This window comes from Symphalangus syndactylus, chromosome 14 (assembly GCF_028878055.3).
Source record: "Symphalangus syndactylus isolate Jambi chromosome 14, NHGRI_mSymSyn1-v2.1_pri, whole genome shotgun sequence".
In the NCBI taxonomy this organism is placed as follows: Eukaryota; Metazoa; Chordata; class Mammalia; order Primates; family Hylobatidae; genus Symphalangus; species Symphalangus syndactylus.
The window spans coordinates 64,832,537-64,856,530 of NC_072436.2; the positions used below are offsets into that span (position 1 = coordinate 64,832,537).

The 23,994-nt window shown below is 43.5% G+C and overlaps 1 protein-coding gene and 1 non-coding gene across 2 annotated transcripts in view; one reads left to right on the forward strand and one right to left on the reverse strand.

Moving 5' to 3' along the window:
* The window catches only part of LOC134732392 (uncharacterized), a 234,349-nt gene that overhangs the window by 133,977 nt on the left and 76,378 nt on the right, over positions 1-23,994 (forward strand). The window lies entirely within an intron of this gene.
* LOC129463322 (small nucleolar RNA MBII-202) lies at positions 3,906-3,980 on the reverse strand. The gene has a single exon (XR_008651115.1). It is a non-coding gene; the product is annotated as a small nucleolar RNA MBII-202 (small nucleolar RNA).

Consider the following 23,994-nt stretch of genomic DNA (forward strand, 5'->3'; position numbering starts at 1 on the left):
ACATGGCCCCACCCTAAATATGGGCTATCCTTCCTCCATTACCTGAATTTAAAAGCTAGAATTTAATATTTAACAACCATACACATTCTGGAACTGGAAAAATGGCAATAAATGTGCTTATTTTAAAATGGAAATTTGCTATTTGGAAGTATCTACTCTCTTGGGAAAATTCTTCAGGTTTGATGATTTTATATTGGAAGATCTGCCTGTAGGCCTGGCAGTTGTTCAAGGAAAGATTTATTTGGTTCATTTTTTTGTAAAAATTAGAATGATTTGTTGTTTTTCTTTCTTTTTTTTTTTTTTTTAGGTGCTCTTGTGCCCTCATTGGAAACTTAGAGATTTGTTTTTCAGCTAATTGACAATTATGCCTATCTGGTCACACATTTTTTTGGTCTATTTTTTCCTCCTCCTTAAATGGTTTGGGTGTAGGGAGGAGATATCTGTGCCTTTCTGGACTTGTGCTGTTTGTTGTTATAGCTGACTTTGGAATGCTGTCCTTGGAACGGCTTCCAATGTGGAGCATCCATATGCAGTGCTTCATTAATTGATGGGGTGGGAAAAAGGAGCTCTTTTTTATAAGACTACTCCCCAAGTGACCAGAGCCTCACCCTTTAAGTGTCAACACTTTCAAAACTGATTAATCACTCTGAGCTAAATCTTTATAAATTACAACTATTTGAATTTTCCTGGCTTTCTTACACATAGACCGTTCTGAGCAGATCGGAGCCTTTTCTTCATAGCTGAGGGTCATGATTAACCATGTCTATTATTACTCTTTCCTGTGAAGGGGTGGGTGCCTTTACATGTATTTGGGAATATAGGGTTATTCGCTTCCTCCCTAAGTGGTCTCAGATGAACTTTTAATGTCCACTTTTGGTGTTTTGTGTTTTTTCCCCTAGTTCCTCCTATGTTACTAAGAGATCATCTCTCACTTTTGACAATATTTGTGTCTCTAGCACTTTTTTCACATTTCAGCTTTTGTTTGTTAATTTTCTTTAGGCTGGGAGTTAGATTGCCAAGCTTGTTAAAATTATGTAGAGGAGGGTCTGAGCAGACTCGCCCATGAGTAAATTGAGTGTGTCTTAGTGTGTTGGATTTGGATCATCTAAGATAGGACTTCTAGATAGTTGTGGTGCCAGTGAGTTTAGGTAGCTCCTTGTGGGTTTCAGCACTGGTGAAATAAAGCTTGGGATGAAATAAATTTGAGATGAGAACCAGGAAGGATCTAATTCCTCAGAATAGTAACTTGACTTTACTGCTTTTTAGTCAAAATGGTGCTTGGAACTCTCAGTTCTTCTCAGATACCCTTTATTACAGCTGGATGTATTACAATTTTTTCCAAGCTGTTAGGATCTTGCATGTTTATAACGTTAGCCAAAGTGCTAGTACCTAACAAAATTTCCATTGTTTTCTTTTTATTGATGGATCTGAAATTTTTTTTCTATTATAATTTTGCCTCCTATTTGTATCTTTAACCTCAAACCTAGCTGAGTGTTACTAGAAAATAGGAATGGCCTCACTCACAAATTTAAGGCGTACAACATAATGTTTTGATATACAGTCATGCACAATCAACTTTAGGGACATTCCACATCAGGTTAAAGTCAGCTGAGTATATAGTGTGGAAAGGTCTGGGAGAAGGCTGGTGAAAATTAGAACCTGTAAAGCGATATGTTTTGTTAGATTGGGGGAGTAAACTTTACCAAACTGGCCAGCTCTTCTATTTTGGTCTTTCAATGTTTAATTTAAATTTAAAAGTTATTAGACTTGCTTTAGATTACGTGGGAGTCAAGTCACTTATACCAATTAGGCTTACTATAATATAACAAATTAAAAAATTATAACACATTAAAAGTTGATTTATTTTGTAAGCTAGCAAATATAAATTCTGTATTATTCTGGAATACTGAGAATTTCTCAAGTTTTTACTTGCTGAAGGTGTGTAGGGGCTAGAACAAATATGTATTTTAGAATTTTAGAATTCTCTTATATTTATTTTGTTTTTTATATGTGTGCTTTTTATTTATTTTTATTGTATAAATATAAGGTATACAACATGATGTTTTGATACACAATCATGTATTGCTTAACGATGGGGATACGTTCTAAGAAATGTGTTGTTAGACAATTTGACATTGCGTGAACATTGTAGAGTATACTTACATAGACCTGGATGGTATAGCTTCCTACATACCTAGGCTATATGGTATAGCCAATTGCTCCTAGGCTACTAACTTGTACAGAATATTACTGGACTGAATATTGTAGGCAATTGTAATGCAATGGTATGTATTTGTGTATCTAAATATTTCTAAACATAGAAAAGGTCCAGTGAAAATACACTATTATAATCATATGGTACTAGTGTCATATATGTGGTCCATCATTTATCGAGACATCATGATGCAGGAATTGACTGTACATTGTGAAGTGATTACAATATTCAAGCAAATCAACATATCCATCATGTCATGTAGTTATCTTTCTTGATTGTGTGTGTGTGTGGTAAGAGTACCTAAAATCTACTCTGTTAGCAAATTTCCAGTATGTAATACTGGAATATATCTATAAAACTATAGTTAATAATATGTATTGTTATTAACTAGAGTCCTCATGCCGAACATTAGATCTCTAGAGTTATTCATCCTATGTAATTACAACTTTGTAGTTGACCTACATCTTCCTGTTTTTTGTTTTGTTTTGTTTTGTTTTTGAGACGGAGTTTCGCTCTTTTGCCCAGGCTGGAGTGCGGTGGCTCACTGCAACCTATGCCTCCTGGGTTCAAGCAATTTTCCTGCCTCAGCCTCCTGAGTAGATGGGATTATAGGCGCCTGCCACCACACCCAGATAATTTTTTGTTTTTTTTTGTATTTTTAGTAGAGATGGGGTGTCACCACGTTGGCCAGCCTGGTCTCGAACTCCTAACCTCATGATCCACCTGCCTTGGCCTCCCAAAGTGCTGGGATTACAGGCATGAGACACTGCGCCCTGCCAACATCTCCCTGTTTTACCCACTGTCCCCGTTTCCTGCCATAACCATTCTTCTATCCTGTTTCTATTGTATTTGATTTTTAAAAAACATTCCACATGTAAGTGAGATCATGTAGCCTTTTTCTTTCTGTGTTTGGTTTGTTTCAGTTAGCATAATGTCCTATAGCTTCACCCACAATGAATTACAACAGTTACATCTTTTCATGTAATTGTTGGCTGTATGTCTACCTTCCTTGGTAGAGAAATTTCCTGACCCACACATGCATAGCCACCCCCATTATCAAAATCCCCAACCAAAAGTTGTTATGCTTGTTACAACTGATGAGCCTGCATTGATACATCTCCCAAAGCACATACATTACATTAGGGTTCACACTTGGTGTTGCATTCTATGTGTTTGGATAAACGTATCTGACATGCATCCACCACTATAATGTCATACAGAGTAGTTTTACTGCCCTAAAATTCCCCTGCATTCTCCCTATCCTTCCGTCTCTCCTCCCTAACCCTTGGCAACCACTGATCATTTTCTGTTCCCACAGTTTTGCCATTTTGTTCCAAAATGTCATATAGCTGTAATCAAACACTTTGTAGCCTTTTCAAAAGACATCTTTGACTTAGTCATCTGTATTTCCGTTTCCTCCATGTGTTTTCATGGCTTGGTAGCTCATTTCTTTTTAGCACTGAATAGTATTCCATTATCTAGATACTATGATTTATTTATTCATTCACCTACTTAAGGACATCTACCAAAGTTTTGGCAATTATGAATAAAGCTGAATTCATAATGAGTAAACATCCATGCGCAGGTTTTCGTGTGGACGTAAGTTTTCAGCTCCTTTGAATAAATACTCAAGAGTGACTGCTGAATCATATGGTAAGTGTAGGCTTAGTTTTTATGCTTTTTAAAAAATTATTATTTTGCTCAGTTATCAGATGGAAAGGGGTTCAAATATACTTGCATCAAAGCACATTTAGACTTGTAAGAAACTTCCAAACTGTCTTCCAAAGTAGCTATACTGGCCAGGCATGGTGGCTCATGTCTGTAATCCCAGCACTTTGGGAGGCCAAAGTGGGAGGATCACCTGAGGTCAGGAGTTTTAAGACCATCCTGATCAACATGGTGAAACCCCGTCTCTACTAAAAATACAAAAATTAGCTGGGCCTAGGGCACGAGCCTGTAATTGTAGCTACTCAGGACACTGAGGCACAAGAATCATTTGAATCCGGAAGGTGGAGTTTGCAGTGAGCTGAGATTGCGCCACTGCATTCCAGCCTGGGTGACAGAGCAAGACTCCGTCTCAAAAAACAAAGAAACAAACAGACAAACAAAAAACAATAGGCCGGTGCGGTGGCTCACTCCTGTAATCCCAGCACTTTGGGAGGCCAAGGCAGGTGGATCACCTGAGGTCGGGAGTTGGAGACCAGCCTGGCCAAGATGGTGAAACCTCTTCTCTACTAAAAATACAAAAATTAGCTTGGCATTGTGGCGCATGCCTGTAATCCCAGCTACTCAGGACACTGAGGCAGAATTGCTTGAACCGGACCTGGGAGGCAGAGGGAGCAATGAGCAAGATCGCGCCCCTGCACTCCAGCCTGGGCTACAGAGCAAGACTCTGTCTCAAAAAAAAAAAAAAAACAACCAACAAAGTAGCTATACCATTTTGCATTCCCACCAGCAATGAATGAGAGTTCCTATTGCTCCACATCCTCCTCAGCATTTGGCATTGTCAGTGTTCTGGATTTTGGCCACTCTAATAGGCTTGCGGTGGTTTCTCACTGTTGTTTGAATTTGCAATTCCATGATGACATATAATGTTGAGCATCTCACATGCTTATCTGCCATCTTTATATTTTATTCGATGATATGTCTGATCAGATCTTTCACACATTTTAAAATTGTTTTTTTATTTAATTTTTTTCTTTTGCTTTGTTATTATTGTTGTTTTGGTTTTTTGACAGGGTCCTGCTCTGTTGCCCAGGCTGGGGTGCAGTGGTGTGATCTCAGCTCACTGCAACCTGCACCTCCTGGGCTCAAGCAATCCTCCTACCTCAGCCTCCCAAGTAGCTGGGACTACAGGTGCCTGCCACCGCGCCCAGCTAATTTTTTATATTTTTAGTAGAGATGGAGTTTCACCGTGTTAGCCAGGATGGTCTCGATCTCCTGACCTCATGATCCGCCTGCCTCGGCCTCCCAAAGTGCTGGGATTGCAGGCGTCTGGCCAGTTCTTTCTATGTTTTGAACAACACTTCTTTATCAGATATGTCTTTGGGAACTATTTTCTCCCAGCCTGTGTCTTGTCTTTTCATTCTCTTGACACTGTCTTTCGCAGAGCAGATTTTTTTTTTTTTTTTTTTTTTTTGAGATGGAGTCTCACTCTGTCACCAGGGTTGAAGTGCAGTGAGTGGCTCAATCTCGGCTCACTGTAACCTCTGCCTCCCTAGCTCAAGCCATCCTCCCACATCAGCACTCCCAGGTAGCTGGGACCACAGGCATGCACCACCGTGCCCAGCTAATTTTTTTTTTCGTATCTTTGGTAGAGATGGGGTTTTTCCTTGTTGCCCAGGCTGATCTCAAACTCCTGAGCTCAGGTGATCCACCCACCTCAGCCTCCCAAAGTGCTGGGATTACAGGCATCAGCCACCATGCCCGGCTGCGGATGGGAAATGTTTAAATTTATGAGGTCCAGCTTATCAATTCTTTCCTTTATCAATTGTGGCTTTGATGTTGTATCTGAAAAGCATCACCAAATCCAAATTCATCTAGATTTTCTCCTATGTTGTCTTCCAAAAGTTTTATAATTTGTGTTTTACATTTAGGTCCATTTTGAGTTAACTTTTGTGAAAAGTGTAAGGTCTGTGGTTCATCTTTTTTTTTTATGTGGATGTCCAGTTGTTCTAGCACCATTTGTTAGAAACTCTTTTCTCCATTGTACTACCTTTTCTCTTTTGTAGAAGATCAATTGACTATATTTATGTGGGTCTATTTCTAGGCTCTCCATTGTGTTTTATTTTGTTGTTGTTTTGCTTTTGATTTTGATTTTGTTGTTTTTTTTGGGACGGAGTTTCATTTTTGTTCCCCAGGCTACAGTGCAATGGTGCAGTCTCAGCTCACTGCAACTTCCACCTCCCAGGTTCACACAATTCTCCTAGGCTGTCATTTTCAAGTATACAAATTTAGTGTTCCATAGGACAAGGTGGGTGGATCACAAGGTCAGGAGATCAAGACCATCCTGGCTAACACGGTGAAACCCTGTCTCTACTAAAAATACAAAAAAGTTAGCTGGGCGTGGTGGTGGGTGCCTGTTGTCCCAGCTACTCAGGAGGCTGAGGCAGGAGAATGGCGTGAACCCGGGAAATGGAGCTTGCAGTCAGCCGAGATTGCACCACTGCACTCCAGCCTGGGGGACAGAGCCAGACTCCGTCCCCCCTCAAAAAAAAAAAAAAATTCAGTGTTCCATTACCCAATCTGTGGAGAAGACATAGCTACAAGCTCAAGTCATGTGAACTTATTCCTTCTTTCATGTTCTTTCTTTCTTTATGTAGATCCAAATTTCTAATCTATATTATTTTCCTTCTTTCCTTAAAAGAATTTATGGCTAGGCATGGTGGTTTACACCTACAATCCCAGCACTTTGGGAGGCCAAGACAGGTGGATTGCTTGAGCACAGGAGTTTGAGACCAACCTGGGCAACACGGAGAAACCCTGTCTCCACAAAAAATACAAAAAAATTAGCCAGGCGCCGTGGCAAGTGCCTGTAGTCTCAGCTATTCAGGAGGCTGAGGTGGAAGGATCCTTGAGCCCAGGAGGCAGAAGCTGCAGTGAGCCAAGATTGTACCACTGCACTCCAGCCTGGGCAACAGAGTAGTGTGACCCTGTCTCAAAAAAAAAAAAAAGAAAGAAAGAAAAAAAAGAATTTATTTATTACAAGACAGGTCTACTGGCAATAAATTCTCTCAATTTTTGTTTGTCCGAGAAAGTATTTCTCCTTCACATTTGAAGGATATTTTCACAGGTTACAGAATTCTAGGTTGGTAGTATTTTTCTCTCAACACTCAAATATTTCACTCCACTCTTTTCCTTCTTGCATGATTTCTGAGGAGTCACATGTAATTTTTATCTTTGCTTTTCTATAGGTAACATGATTTTTTCCTCTGACTTCTTTCAGATTTTTTTCTTTTCCTCTGACTTCTTTCAGGAATTTTCCTTTATGTTTGATTTCCTGTAGTTTGAAAATGTCACACCTATGTGCAGAGTTTTTGTTTTGTTTCATTTGTCATTTATCCTGCTCAGTGTTCTTTGACCTCCTTGGATCTGTGGTTTGGTGTCTGACATTGATTTGAGGAAACTTGCAGTCCAATATTTCTTCTCTTCCTGTCTCTCTTTTCCTTCTGCTATTCCCATTTACATGTATGTTATACCTTTTGTAATTGCTCCACGTATTCTGGTGTCTTTTTTTTTTTTTGTCTTTGTTCTCTTTGCTTCTCAGTTTTGGAGGTTTCTATTAAGATATCCTAAAGCAAGGCCAGGCGCTGTGGCTCACACCTGTAATCCCAGCATTTTGGGAGGCTGAGGCAGGCGGATCACCTGAGGTCAGGAGTTCGAGACCAGCCTGACCAACATGGAGAAACCCTGTCTCTACTAAAAATACAAAAATTAGCTGGGCATGATAGCACGCGTCTGTAATCCCAGCTACTTGGGAAGCTGAGGTGTGAGAATTGCTTAAGCCTGGGAGGCGGAGGTTGCAGTGAGCAGAGATCGTGCCACTGCACTCCAGCCTGGGCGACAGAGTGAGACTACATCTCAAAACAACAACAAAAAAAGATATTCTAAAGCTCAGAGATTCTCTGCTTAGTCATGTTCAGACTACTAATAGATCTATCAAAGGCATTCTTCATTTCTGTTGCAGTGTTTTTATCTGTAGCATTTTTTTTATTGTTCTAAAGATTTCCACCTTTCTGCTTTCATTGCCCGTCTGTTCTTGCATGGTGACTGCTTAATGAGAACCCTTGGCATTTTAATCATAGTTGTTTTAAATTGCTTGGCCGGGCATGGTGGCTCAGGCCTGTAATCCCAACACTTTGGGATGCTGAGTCGGGCAGAAGATCACCTGAGGTCAGGCATTCGAGACCAGCTTGGCCAACATGGTGAAACCTGTCTCTACTAAAAATATAAAAATTAGCCCGGCGTGGTGTCACACGCTTATAATCCCAGCTACTCAGGAAGCTAAGGCAGGAGAATCACTTGAACCCAGGAGGCGGGTGCTGCATTGAGCCAAGATCATGCCACTGCACTTCAGCCTGGGTGACAGAGCAAGACTCCGTCTAAAAAAAAAAAAAATAGATAAAAAAAATTCCATGTCTGGCCAGACACAGTGACTCATACCTATAATCCCAGCACTTTGGGAGGCAGAGGTGGGCAGATCACATGAGGCCAGGAGTTCAAGATCAGCCTGGGCAACTTGGTGAAACCCCATCTCTACTAAAAATACAAAAATTAACTGGGCATAGTGGCACATGCCTGTAATCCCAGCTACTCGGGAGGCTGAGGCACAAGAATCATTTGAACCCAGGAGGCAGAGGTTGCAGTGAGCCGAGATCATGCCACTGCACTCTAACCTGGGTGACAGAGTGAGACTCTGTCTCAAAAAAAAAAAAAAATTCCGTATCTGATAATTTCAGCATCCCTTGTGCCAGGTCTGGTTCTGATGCCTGCTCTGTCTCTTTGAACTGTTCTTTGCTTTTTAACATGCCCTGTAATTTTTTTCTTGATAGCTGAAAGTAATGTACTGGGTAAAAGGAACTGCTATAAATATGCCTTTAGTGATGTGGTGGTGAGGTGTAGGGGAAGGTCCTACAATTAGGTCTCAGTCTTTTCTGGTGACCCTGTGCCTCTGGACTGTGAATGTCACCGAGCTCTTCTCAGATTTTCTTCTCTACCCTTAGGTAGGAAAGGATGGTGAGAGTGGGCTGGGATTGGGTACTATCCTTCTCCCACATGGTTGGCTAGGGCAAGCTTTAGTTGAATATTTCTCTTCTCCCACGTGGAAAGTTAGAGCTGGCTAGAATTAGGTTTTACCCTTCTCCTAGTTCAGTTAGGCTCTGATAAAACCCCAGAAGGTTGGGCTCTGGTTAACTAGCTTCTCCTGAGGGCAGAGTTAGTCAAGAAGAGCACAGTGCTCTGAAGCTTTCAGAATGATTCCTATTTCCATCTCCCTGCTGGAAGCTCAAGGGGATTCTTCTCGAGAAGGTAAAATTCACAAAAGTATGGGGTCCCCATATGACGGAGTCCCCCTGAAGTTTTTAACTCTCAGACTTGTTCTCACCTAGCCTCTAACAATTTGTCGATTACAGTTCAGGTTTCCTAACTCTGGCACCGGTTCCTGTAAAGACTTCGGTACATTGTTCTCTATGTTTGCATTTCTGTGTCTTTGATTATGGGAGCAGTGGTTTGCCCTGTGACCTCACTTCTCATATGGATCTAAGTAGAGTTGATTTTTCAATTTGTTGAGCTTTTTACTTGTTGTTAGGATGGAGTCACAACTCCCAAGCTTTTTACATGTGGAACTGAAATTTATTAAGAATAAATTCACAAAACATAAAATTAACATTTTAAAGTGAATAATTTAGTCAGGCAAGGTGGCTGACACCTGTAATCCCAGCACTTTGGGAAGCTGAGGCGGGAGGATCACTTGAGCCCAGGAATTTGAGACCAGCCTGGACAATATGACAAAACCCTGTCTCTACTAAAAATACAAAACTTAGCTGGGCATGGTGGCACGTGCCTGTGGTCCCAGCTACTCGGGAGACTGAGGAGGGAGGATCGCTTGAGCCTGGGAGGTGGAGGCTGCAGTGAGCTGTGATTGCATCACTGCACTCCAACCTGGGTGACAGTGAGACCCCGTCTCAAAAAATAAATAATAAAATAAAAAGTGAATAATTTAGTGGCATGTAGTGCATTCACAATGCTGTGCACTCACCACCTCTATCTAGTTATCTAGTTCCAAAACATTTCTGTCACTCCAAGAGAAAATCCTGTGCCCATTAAGAAGTTTCTCCCTGGCCAGGTGCGGTGGCTCACACCTGTAATCCCAGCACTTTGGGAGGCTAAGGTGGGTGGATCACGAGGTCAGGAGTTTGAGACCAGCCTGGCCAATGTGGTGAAACCCCGTCTCTACAAAAAATATAAAAAATTAGCCAGGTGTGGTAGCATGCTCCTGTCATCCCAGTTATTCGGGAGGCTGAGGCAGGAGAATTGCTTGAACCCAGGAGGCGGAGGTTGCATTGAGCTTAGATTGTACCACCGCACTCCAGCCTGAGTGACAGAGCAAAACACTGTCTCAAAAAAAAAAAAAAAGTGTCTCCCTATAACCCACTGTACCCCCTGGATCGGGGTCCCCAACCCCCAGGACCATGGGCTGCACAGCAGGAGGTGATTGGCAGCCAAGCCATCATTACTGCCTGAGCTCCACCTCCTGTAAGATGAGTGGCAGCATTAGATTTTCATAGGAACAAGAACCCTATTGGGAACTGTGCATGCGAGGGATCCAGGTTGCGCACTCCTTATGAGAATCTAATGCTTGATATCTGAGGTGGAGCAGTTTCATCCCCAAACTATCCCCAACCCCTTGCTCCAATCTGTGGAAAAGTTGTCTTCCATAAAACCAGCCCCTGGTGCCAAAAAGGTTGGGGACCACTGCCCTGGATAACTACACATCAGCTACATATCTATCTACTTATCCCCTGGTAACTACATGTCTGCTTTCTGTTTTCATGGATTTGGCTATTCTGGATATTTTATATAAATGGAATCACACAATATGTGACCTTCTGTGTCAGGTTAATTTCACTTAGCATAATGTTTTAGAGGCTTACGCACATTGTAACTCATACAGTAATCTATTCCTTTTTATTCTATGTAAACACTAAGTTTTTTTTTGTTTTTGTTTTTGTTTTTTTGAGACAGGGTCTCACTCTGTTGTTGCTCAGGCTGGAGTGCAGTGGTGCTATCTTGGCTCACTGCAATCTCCATCTCCCAGGTTCAAGTGATTCTCCCATTTCAGCCTCCCAAGTAGCTGGAACTACAGGTTGGTGCCACCACACCTGGCTAATTTTTTTTTTTTTTTTTTGGTAGAGATGAGGTTTCAACTGCCTTGTCTAGGCTAGTTTCAAACTTCTGACCTCAAGGTATCTGCCTGCATTGGCCTCTCAAAGTACTAGGATTACAGGCATTAAATACTAAGATTTGTTTTTTCATCCATTGATGGACATTTGGGATTCCACAATTTGGTGATTGTGAATAGTGCATCTGAACATTATGTCCATGTACTTATTTCGGTATCTGTTTGTAATTGTTTTTGGAATATACCCAAGAGCAGAATTGCTGGGTCATCTGGTAATTTTATGTTTAGCTTTTTGAGGAACCACCAGACTGTTTTCCACAGGAGCTGCATCATTTTACCTTTCCACCAGCAGTGTATGTACGAGGGCTCCAATTTTTCCATATTCTTGCCAATACTTGTTTTTGTTTGTTTGTTTTACAAGGCAGAGTCTCACTATGTTGCCCAGGCTGGTCTCAGACTCCTGGGCTCAAGTGATCCTCCCACCTCAGCCTCCTGAGTAGTTGGGACTACAGGTGTGCAACATGGCAACTGGTGCCAACACTTGTTATTTCTGATTTTGTTTGTTTTGCAGTATAACCATTCAAATGGGTATCAAGTGGTATCTCATTGTGGTTTTTGTTTGTATTACCTATAGTGACCAATGATGTTGAGCATCTTTCCATTTAGATATATTTTTTTATGAATGCTTGTGTATCTTTTTGTTATTATTATTTTTTGAGACTGAGTCTCACTCTGTTGTCATGTCTCGGCATAATCTCGCTCACTACAACCTCCGCCTCCTGGGTTCAAGCGATTCTTATGTCTCAGCCATTGAGTAGCTTGAATTACAGGTGTGCACCACCATGCTTGGCTAATTTTTGTGTTTTTAGCAGAGACGGGGCTTTTGCACGTTGGCCAGTTGGTCTCGAATTCTGGGCATCAAGTGATGCAGCCATAGCCTCTCAAAATGCTGGGATTACAGGCGTGAGCCACCAAGCCCGGCCTGTATATCTTTTTGTATATCTTTCTTTGTGGGAATGCCTATTCAAATCCCATTTAAAAAATGTTTTTGGGCCGGGTGCGGTGGCTCATGCCTGTAATCCCAGCACTTTGGGAGGCCGAGGCTGGCAGATGACAAGGTCCGGAGTTCGAGACCAGCCTGACCAACATGGTGAAACCCTGTTACTGCAAAAAATACAAAAAATTGCTTGGCATGGTGGCACGTGCCTGTAGTCCCAGCTCCTCAGGACGCTGAGGTGGGAGGATTGCTTGAACCCAGGAGGTCGAGACTGCAGTGAGCTTAGATCATGCCACTGCACTCCAGCCGGGGTGACAGAGCCAAACCTTGTCTCAAAAAATAAATTGTTTTTTTTTATCTGTTTGTTGTAGAATTGTACATTTATATATCCTGAATAAGACCTTTATCAGATATATAATTTGAAAATATTTTCTTCTACTTTTAGATTGTCTTTACACTATGTTGATAGTGTCCTTTGATGCCCAAAAGTTTTAATTTGATGAAGTCCAGTTTATCTGCTATTTATTTTGTTGTTTGTGCTTTTGGTGTCATATCTAAGAATCCTTTGCCAACCCCAAGGTCATGAAGATTTATCCCTGTGTTTTATTCTAAAAGTTTTATAGTTTTAGCCCTTCATTCTTTGTGTATGGATTTTTAGTTGTCCTAGTACCATTTGTTAAAAACACCATTCTTGGCTGGGTGCAGTGTCTCACACCTGTAATTCCAGCACTTTGGGAGGCTGAGTGGGGTGGATCACTTGAGGTCAGGATTTCGAGACCAGCCTGGCCAACATGGCAAAACCCCGTCTTTACTGAAAATACAAAAATTAGCCAGGCATGGTGCTGCATGCCTGTAGTCCCAGCTACTCGGAGGGCTGAGGTACAAGAATTGCTTGAACCCCGGAGGGAGAGGTTGCAGTGAGCCGAGATAGTGCCAGTGAGTCAAAATTGCGCCACTGCACTCCAGCCTGGGCAACAGAGTGAGACTCTGTCTCAAAACAAAACAAAACAAAATACGAAAAAGAACCCCCCAAAATCACCATTCTTTTTCCTGCTGAGAGATCTTGGCACCTTTGTTGAAAATCAATTGACTATAGATATAGTGTTTATTTCTGAACTCTTTTTTTTTTTTTTTTTGAGACGGAGTCTCGCTGTTGCCCAGGCTGGAGTGCAGTGGCGCAATCTCGGCTCACTGCAGGCTCCGCTCCCTGGGTTTCATGCCATTCTCCTGCCTCAGCCTCCCGAGTAGCTGGGACTACAGGCGTCCGCCACCTCGCCTGGCTAATTTTTTGTATTTTTGGTAGAGATGGGGTTTCACCATGTTAGCCAGGATGGTCTCGATCTCCTGACCTCGTGATCTGTGCGCCTCGGCCTCCCAAAGTGCTGGGATTACAGCTGTGAGCCACTGCGCCCGGCCTATTTCTGAACCCTTGATTCTACTTCATTGGCTTATATGCCTCTCCTTATGCCAGAACTACACTGTTTTTGATTGGTACAGCTTTGTAGTTAAGTTCTGAAATCAAGAAGTCCAAGTCCTCAAACTTTGTTCTTTTTCAAGACTGATTTGGCTATTTGAGGTCCTCGGTGATTCTACAGCTGCCAAAAAATGCCATTGGGATTTTGATAGATATTCACACTGAATCTGTAGATTGCTTTGGAGTATTGCATCTTAATGATATTAAGACTTCCAACCTGTGATCGTGGGATGTCTTCCTATTTAGGTCTTCTTTAATTTCTTCCAACAATGTTTTATAAAGTACACAATACACACAACATAAAATTTAGCATTTCAGCCTTTTTTTTTTGTCTTGAGACAGAGTCTCACTCTGTTACCAGCATGGAGTACAGTGGTGTGATCTCTTTCCTTATTGATCTTTTGTCTGGTTGATCTGTTAGAAGTAGGTGTTGAATTCTACAACTTTTTTTTGAGATGGGGTCTTGCTCTGTTGCCCAGGTTGGACTGCAGTGGCACGATCTCGGCTCACTGCAACCTCCATCTCCCAGGTTCAAGCAATCCTCCCTCCTCAGCCTGAGAGGTAATAAACAGTGAGAGCCAAAAGATTAATGCCCCTGGCACACAGTGTGGTGGAACTGGTATGTGTCCATCCACTCATGCCCTTTAGTGGCATCCTGTGTTCTTGATGCCTCGAGAGCATTGCTTTAACCACGAGTCTGTCAAGTGATGACGTCACAGTCAGAACTGGAAACGATTAGCCTGTTTTCTGTCATAGAATTTCTGGGTTCACTTCCCCATTACCTCTGGCCACAGAGACTGTCTCTGTCTCTAGCAAACACAGTAGTCTAGAGGGTAAATGGCTTCTCTGGCCAAAGAAAAGCCTACAATACATGGAGAAACTGTATCTGGGGCCTCCTCTAGACAGGGAAGAGGACGGCTGAGGGGTTTGGGTGTCCTTACTGGGCACTCCTGAAGCCCTCAGAGTCCCCCAGCACTCCCCACCACACCACAGAACCTGACTTGCCCCTTGAGGGCCTCCATCCTCCTGCCCCAGCCCGGCGGGCCAGGACGTGGCACCCCACTCTCCTCCACCATCATCTGCCAATTGTCTTTCCTGGGCCTCAGCCCTCTGTCAGCCATCCCCTGGCACATGCCCCGCCCATGGCTCCTCCCGGCACTCATCTTCACGTTCTTCCAGAGCCAACTCAGAGCAGATCTTCGAGTCTCTGTGGGTGTGAAGGATCCTAGCTTTAGCCAAGTTCATTACCCAGAGGAAAACACTCCCATAAAACATCTGTTTCCATTCACTTCTGTAAATATGACTTTTCTTCATGAAGGATGACACGCCAGGAAAAACCATGGAGGTCAAAGCTCACTGGACACAGTGGCAGGAGGAAACCTCCCCTGAAGGAGCTTGAGAGCCCACTGCATCTCCCAGGAACCCAGAGCAGAACCTGTCCTCCCTGCTAGTGCAGCACCACCATTCCCAAACCATGGGAGGGCCACTGTGCCAGCACAGCCACCCCAGGGGATGCCCCATGGCTGTTCAAGAAGTGCCTGTCACTTGTTATAAAGCCAAACCACATGGCAACTTCAGCCATCATCTATAGTAGCAAATGGTTAGACAGCATCCAAAGGGCAGAAGGTAGGAAAAAACCCAAACCCAGCAGAGGCCGGAGCTGTGAGATTTACTGAAGCCTCTTCAGCTCATTTCATAGCAACAGGGGGAGGTCCTGGCACCACAGGCAGGCTCCACTCTCATGGGTGGTGACACCTTGCTCCCAAAGCTCTTCTTCCAAATGTGGAAACTGGGTGGAGGTCTCCAGCCTGCAACTGACAGAGCTGCACTGGCAAAGAAGCCGCCAGCTAACATCCCATGCCCTAAGCCAATTCATTCCAAAGATCGAGAGGCCCCATTTCTAGGGACAGGTTCACAGAAAGCAAGGACACTTTTTCAAAGTAAATTGCTCTATCATTAACTGGATTTGAAAACTTGGGGAGAGAATGAACACCTTTCCCCCAAAGCTGTTTCCTCAGAAGTAAACTAGGTGTGAGGGGTGGCACTGCTGGGTGTGCAAGAGCCCACGGAACACTTGGGCAGCTTCCAGAAGCAGAGCCCTTGGTGCTTCTGCACAAACAAGGCCCTGGTCTACTGGGGCAAGCCCTCAGGCCACGCTGCTCTCTATGGAGCATAGGGAAGGCCAGCGTGGCTGGTGACTGATCTTAATTTTGTGCTAAATTAACTATTTTATTCCAGATTCTAACACAGACAAGCAGAAAGCAAAGGTTTAAGGTGTTTGGGGAGGAAGAAAAATTAGTTTTTATGAGCAAGTCTACATATTCCTCCATAAGTCAGGCTGAGTGGGAGGACAGGGGGCTGTAACCTCCAGTGCCAGTGCTCCAGGGGAGGCCAGTCCATTGGACTCTGTGGGGAAGTTCAGGGTCTTAAACTCTAAAGTCAGATGATATTAGACCCTTGACAGCAACAAGGGTCATGTCACTTGCCCTTTGGGGCGCATCCCCCAGCATCTCATCTCCCTAGAGCATGACGGAGAACAGCCAGCCATGGAAGAGAGGCAAAGCCACACCAAGACCAATGGCAGATGGTGCCCACTGGCTCCGTTGCTGCCTGTGGCCTTGCATGTTGAGATTCCAGCTCCTCCCCCTCCTCAGTCAATTGACTACACGTCGGGAACTTTCAGGGCCTTGGACAAATTGTCAGAACAGAGGATATCACATCTCTGAGAGGCTACTGCATCCCCCACAAAGCTGCAGAAGAGAAAACAAGCTGATGAACATTTCAACATTCACAGTGTGTAGATTTAGCTTTTATTTTATTTTAGTTATAAAACGATTGCCAAAACAAAAAGTTTTAGAAAAACACACAAACACAAGTTTTTATTCCTTTTTTAGTTGCAGAAAATAAATACAATCACATATTCCATATGCTTGTCTACAAAAGCATCTCTAAAAATGTCATTTGCTGGACTTGACAGTATAATCTTTTTGGCTTTTCAATTGCAGGTATCATACAGATCATTTTATTTTATTAATGAGGTTATCAAATCTTATTTATTTATTTATTTTAAGCACTTGGCTCAAGCAACTTTGGAAAAAGACTCTGTGAGCTTACAAATCTTATTCCAAGTGTTATTTTTTAAACAGTTAAAACTAAAACAAGGTCTTACCTTTTCAAAAGAGGAGAATAAAGTTTTTCTTTTATAAAAATTGCTCCCCAAACTCACAAACACCCAAACTGACCTAAAAAGTTGGTCTATCTTCTTAGGAATCAACAAGAAGTGAGGTTACAGGGGAGACGGAGGAACAAACATGACGGTTCCTGTGAAATCTATCCCACCGAGTAGTCACTCTTATGTTTCCAGTTTGGCCCTTGGGAGTTTTCCTAAAGGAAAGCTGTTCAGTCATCTAAGCCTATGTTTCTGAAAAGGTAGGACATGGACTCCCCATTGTGGATCCGACGGATCGCCTCTGAAAGGATCATGCTGATATCCACAGTTTTAATCTTGGGGCACTGGAGCTTCTGGACTTCATGTGGAATTGTATTGGTGACCACCACCTGTGAAGCAAGAGAAAAAAAAAACCAGAGCATCAGAAAGCCAAGTAGCTTCATAGTTTGATCTGGAAATGTGACAGCTTCTCAAATCTGAGGCTCGCCATGACAGGAAAACAGTGGATCTATGTCTCAAGTCAATGTTTCAATTATTTATTTATTTATTTATTTATTTATTTATTTTTAGACGGAGTCTTGCTCTGTCGCTCAGGCTGGAGTCCAGTGGCACCATCTCAGCTCACTGCAAGCTCCGCGTCCTGGGTTCACGCCATTCTTCTGCCTCAGCCTCCCAGGTAGCTGGGACTACAGGTGCCTGCCACCATGCTCAACTCATTTTTTTATATTTTTAGTAGAGACGGGGTTTCACCGCGTTAGCCGGGATGGTCTGGACCTCCTGACCTCATGATCCGTCTGCCTCGGCCTCCCAAAGTGCTGGGATTACAGGCGTGAGCCACCGCGCCCAGCCATAATTTTAAAACTTTTTGTAGAAACGGGGTTGTGCTATGTCGCCCAGGCTGGTCTCAAACTCCTGGGCTCAAGCAAACTTTCCACCTCAGCCTTCCAAAGTGCTGGGATTAGAGTGCGCCAAAGTACCTGGCCTCCCTCCCATCATCTTTTTAACATTTCTCAATGTGCTCTGTCACTGGGATGCGAGTCTGTCGGCTGCTAGGCCAGCAGGAGCGTCGCCATGGCAACGGGGCCGCGCGCACGCTGCCGCCTGTGGGCGGAGAAATGCCCGCGGGGAAGTCTCCGCCCCAAGCCTGGGGCACCGGTGGTTGCCATGGCAACCGCACCGCAGGCTAGAGGGGTGGAGTAGGGGGCGGGAAAATGCGAACGCGAAAGTCCCCGCCCCCGGGCTGCTGGATTCGAAACCTTTTGGCAGGGCAGGCGGTGGCGGAGCCGTTGGCGGCGGCGGCCGAGCGGAAAGCTTGCATGTGGTGGTGCCAGGTTCTCGTTTTTTTCCGAATTTCCTTCCCCCGCTCCTCCCACCAGGTTGTTGAGTGGAATTTTGCCCAGGTGGCTGCCGTCCCGCCATTGCGGGCCCGTTTGGGAAGGGGCGTCGCCCTCAGGCCCTGGGCCAGTTCTCCGGGCCTCCCCCCGGGGGTCCCGGCGCTGCCTGCTGTGGTGTCTCCGACAGGCAGAGCGCGATCCAGGCCGAGACCACTTGGGAAAGTTCTAAGTAAAGTTCGATCAGCCGGTTTGATCGGTCTGACGTGGTCCAGGAGTCTGACCCAAGGGTTTGCGACTGGGAGAGGAAATCTGTGTCCTGGACAAGGTAGGAGCGCGGCCTGGGCCTGGGCCTCTGCGGGCCGAGGCAGGGACTGCCAGGAACGGCACCGCTAGAGTTTTCAATTCCGTCCCAGAAGAGTCTCAGAACAATCAGCTGGATTTGCAGGGACAGAATCAGGGCGCTGGTTGGTTTGCAGAAAGTCATAGGCCGCTTGGAGAGGCCCTAGCCCAGCACCGCCGCATGTAGGATGCTACCCTGTGTTTCTGGGTGAATTATTTCTAAGTGTTCAAGAGAACGACATAAGTAAATGTGAACAGCTTTTCTGATCATTGCACGGCTATTTTTGTCTTTAATATTTTAAGATGAGTCAAAATAAGATAGAAAAGGCACATTAAAGTCCATGAGCCTCTCCACAGTGGTCAGGCTGCAGCTTAGTGGAATGCATGGTGTTAATAAATTGTGCAGTGTTCAGGCCCAGCTGTCACTGTCCCCTAAGAACCCAGGTCAGTGATTTCACCTCACTTAAGCCTCAGCTTCTTCCTCTGTGAAATGACCATGGACATGGTGCGCAAATGGTAGGTCCGGGCCAGAGAATAAACTGAGATTTGTTTCTAAAGCACACACTGAGCTACAGGTAGAGTCAGGGAAGGCTCCTGTCAAAATATCCACACGTGTAAGCCAGCGAAAACGTGCACCTGTAATCCTTTTTAATTGTCGACATTTCCAGTTTTCTTTAATGACCCACAATATATTTAAAATATGATTTGATTGAACAAAATGGATTTTACACAACTTCCAAGAAAGTTTGTTTTGTTGGGCAAGGAGTGTGATATGAATGAAGTGTATTCTTTGCTTGGCAGTTGTAACTCCTTTTTTCCCCAGACCTTTTAATACTTATGGCTTGGTTATGTTTGCTGACTCTAGGGTAGGTAAGCCCATTTTGTAGCTGTCCAAAAAGAAGTTTAAAAAAAGACAACATGGGTGAGTTTAATAAAAGACATGATCCAAATATAGATTGTAGCTATAAGCAAGAGTCACCCAATTTACTTCTTTTTTACCTTTGAAATTATTATTATTTTTTTGAGACAGTCTTGCTCTGTGGCCCAGGCTGGAGTGCAGTGGTGCGATCTCAGCTCACTGCAATGTCCGTCACCTGGGTTACCTTTGAAATAATTTATATAACTGATAGGCACACTATAATTACTCTAAGCCTAAGCCAAAGATGTTGCTTTACTTATTTTTCAATTCTAGTAATTTAAGTTTTCAATTCTGATAAATGGTATGAAACTTTTGATAAGTTGGAACTTAGATACAATTTGTGACTATGGTATAATTTGTTTTAAAATTATGTATTTTTCATTTTCAATTTTTTTTTTTTTGAGGTGGAGCTTTGCTCTTGTCACCCAGGCTGGAGTGCAGTGGCGTGATTTCAGCTCACTGTAACCTCCGCCTCCCAGGTTCAAGCGATTCTCCTGCCTCAGCCTCCTGAGTAGCTGGGATTACAGGTGCCTGCCACCATGCACAGCTAATTTTTGTATTTTTAATTGGCCAGGCTTGTCTCGAACTCCCAACCTCAGGTGACCTCCCTCCTTGGCCTCCCAAAGTGCTGGGATTACAGGTGTGAGCCACTGCACCCGGCCCATTTTCAGTTTTTGTGAGACAGGGTCTCACTTTATTCCTCAGGCTGGAGTGCAATGGCGTGATCTTGGCTCATTGCAGCCTTGACCTCTTGGGCTCAAGTGATCCTCCCACCTCAGCCTCCCGAGTAGCTGGGACTACGGATACATGCCACCATGCCTGGCTAATTTTTGTATTTTTTGTAGAGACAGGGTCTCACTATGTTGCCCAGGCTGGCCTTGAACTCCTGGGCTCAAATGATCCACTCACCTTGGCCTCCCGAAGTGTTTGGATTACAGGCGTGAGCCACCACACCTCACCAATAAGATGTAATTTGTATAGCAGTAATTCCTTGAAGGTTTGAAATGTTAGTTTTTTTTTCCATTTCTTTATTTTTTTGGAGAAAAATTAAGGGATAAGAAGAAGCAGATTTTTAGTTTTTACCAAATGTTACTTTGGATTCTTTATCTTTTTTTTTAAATGTATACTTCAATATTGCATGTCAATATAGCAATTCCAATTGCCTTTCTACTTTTCAAAATACTTTTTTTTTTTTTTTTTTTGAGACAGAGTTTTGCTGTGTTACACAGGCTGGAGTGCAGTGGCACCATCTCAGCTCACTGCAAACTCCACCTCCCGGGTTCAAGTGATTCTCCTGCCTCAGCCTCCCTAGTAGCTGGGAATACAGGCATGTGCCACTTTGCCCAGCTAATTTTTTTGGTATTTTTAGTAGAGATGGGATTTCACCACGTTGGCCAGGCTGGTCTTGAACTCCTGACCTCAAGTTATCCGCTTGCCTCAGCTTCCCAAAGTGCTGGGATTACAGGCGTAAGCCACCATGCCCGGCCTTCAAAATACTTTTTAATTAGTTGGAGATATTGCTCACTTATATGTAAATGGTCAATATAATGGATCTGAGAGTTAGAGGTTTCAGAATTTTAATCTGAGCTTTGTGCTTGATTTCATGATTTTGAGTTAGTCATTTAACGGTTGAATTTTAGTTTCCTCTAATGTTAAACACTAACATTTCCTGCCCATGTCAAAGGATTTATTGAGAATTAGTGATTATGAGGAATCTTTTTTATTTAGCTTTAGCTATAGATGTTCTCAGGCAAATGTTTGAGTACATGGGCAGTATATAGTCTTTAAGCCCCAGAGTACATCTAGGCCAGAGCTGTGCTTTAAAACTCGGGTTTATGAGTTTCCATTGGTTTGTTCATCCATTTGAATAGTTGCTTTTCAACATTATGATCTCACATCTAGCACTGGTATCATAGCCTTCTAAGTGCATAACTGATGGAATATATTGTATACATGTAAAACAAAACCAACCGACCAAACAAAAAATGATGAGTATCAGGTAATAAGCTACATACTTACTAAGATGTGTAAATCATGGTCCCTGCCTTCTAGGAGCTTCTCACAGATAATGGAAGATGTATACATAATAATACACAGATGTGTAAAAAAAAAAAAGCATGATAAATGCTGTACACAGATGTGAACAGTTTACACTGAGAACAGAGTAATAGCCAGTCTAGGGCAAGGGGGGGGGGGGGGGGCAGCTTCACTCAGGTGACATTTGAGCTGCATTTACCTGACTCCAGGTGGAAGGAATAGCCTATGAAAAGGGGATGGGATCAGATAAGTGCTCTGGGGGTTTGACCATAGTGAGGAGTTCATTGTGGCAAGAGGGAAGTGGGCATTGGCGGGTTGGTGTAGTTAGGCAAAGTAAGTGTGTGTGTGTGGTGTGAGAGACAGGCCTAAATGCAAAGGTACTTGTATGCCTAACTTTGGGTTTGGATAGTGTTCTGTTTTAGGCAGTCATGAGAGATTTTTAAACAGGAAGCGATAGGCTTAGCTTTGTCATTAGGAAGCTCATTCTGGAGCAGGTGAGGAAAATGGACTCAAGTAGAGAAAACTGACAGTAGGGAGACAGATGATGAGGCTACCGCAGTAGTTCAAGTAAGTGGTGGGCAGGCCTTTATCTGAGATCGTGGCAATGAGAATAGGGAAGCAGGCAGATTTTGAGATATTTCTCAGCATTTATTGATGTATTATTGGTTTATGGGGGTTTAGAGGATGGGAACATTGAAACTTCTAGCTTGGGAGCTGAAGTAGATGATGATGTCATTCAAGCAGAGTACAACATAGATTTATGGAGAAAAACATCAAGGATTTTTTTCTTGGACATATAAATCTAGGTAATAAATAGGACATTAGTGAATAGGTCCAGGAGCTATTATAAATGAGTCTGGAGCTGCAAAGAGAGGCTGGAGTTTGAAATAAAATTTAAGGGTGAATGGCATGAAACGAATACTTGAAGTGATGGTACTGAATGCAATCACTAAGCGAGTGTGAAAAGTCAGATCAAAAGGAGACTAAGGAAAGGGCACTGGAGAGTGCATATTGACTGGAGAAGCCAGAGCCATTGAGAGACCGAGAAGGAATGATCTGAGGCGGTAGGGGAGCCAGGAATGAATGGAACCACTGAAGTCAAAGAAGAGTTTCTTAGGAGCAGGGAGTTGTCAGAAGTGGAAGATGCTGTGGAGATATCAAATAGGATGCAAACTGAAGACAGCCCTTTGGATTTGGCAATTAGTGGATCACTGGTGAACTTTGAAAGATTTTTGCTACCATGATGGAGATAGAAGAGGTAATATACAGGGGGTGAGATCTGGATAGAAGTTGATGCAGTGAAGAAACTAAGTGGATTTGGTGAATGGAATGCTAGAATGAGGGGAGATTTTTAAACAGGAAGTGATAGACTTAGCTTTGTCATTAGGAAACTCATTCTGGAACAGGTGAGGAAAATGGACTCAAGTAGAGAAAACTGGCAGTAGGGAGACAGATGATGAGGCTGCCACAGTAGTTCAAGTTAAGTGGTGGGCAGGCCTTTATCTGAGATCGTGGCAATGAGAATAGAGAAGCAGGCAGATTTTGAGATATTTCTCAGCTGCCATCAGAGGGGAAGGAGTCAGTGGAGATGGAAAATTTTACATAGCGGATAGGCAATTGATAGAGGACAGGTAGAGGGAGAGTTATTGCATCTGATACAGGAGCAGAGGTGGAAGGATGTTTTCTCTGAGAGGTAAGTTGAGAGGTGGGAGGAATAACATCTTGGGGTGGTACCACCTGACTATTATTTTTTCCATGAAGCAAGATTTATGATTTTTAAATTGAGAGGAGAGACTGGAGTTATTCAAGGGGCTGTAAGATATTTGGGAAAAGTTTTAAAGCTGCCTTGTGGAGTAGGAAATAGCAAGACTACTGAGGGTTCAGGTAATGTTGGAAGCCATCTGACTACAAGGCAGTGCCATTTTTTTCCAGCAACCCTGTAGAGCATGGAGGGCATCAAGGGATTGCAGCCTTGCCAAGTAGAAAGGAAAGATCTAGTGGAATAAGAAGAGAGCATTTAAGAGGACAAGAGGCAGCCAGGCATGGTGGCTCATGCCTGTAATCCCAGCACTTTGGGAGGCTGAGGCAGGTGGATCACGAGGTCAGGAGATCAAGACCAGCCTGGCTAACACGGTGAAACCCCATCTCTACTAAAAATACAAAAAATTATCTGGGCGTGGTGGCGGTCGCCTGTAGTCCCAGCTACTCGGGAGGCTGAGGCAGGAGAATCCCTTGAACCCAGGAGGTGGAGGTTGCAGTGAGCCGAGATCGTGCCACTACACTCCAGCCTGGGTGACAGAGTGAGATTCCGTCTCAAAAAAAGAAAGAAACGAAAAGAAAAAAGAGGACAAGAGGCTAGTTTCAGACGGGTTTCTTTGCAAGATGACAGAGATGAGAAAGGGGAGTATGTGGTAGTCAGATGGTTGGAGCGTTGAGCCTCATGAGGGATTTTGGGGCTGAGGGAGGAAGAGCAGTAGTTGGGAAGTGGCAGGATGGATCTTGGTAAGTGTTTTCCTTCCACTGCATGGTTGAGTGGAGAAAGTGAAAGACTACAGAGGATGCATGAGAGAGCGGGTGGGCAGAGAGAGAGAGAGAGAGAATGAAAGAGATT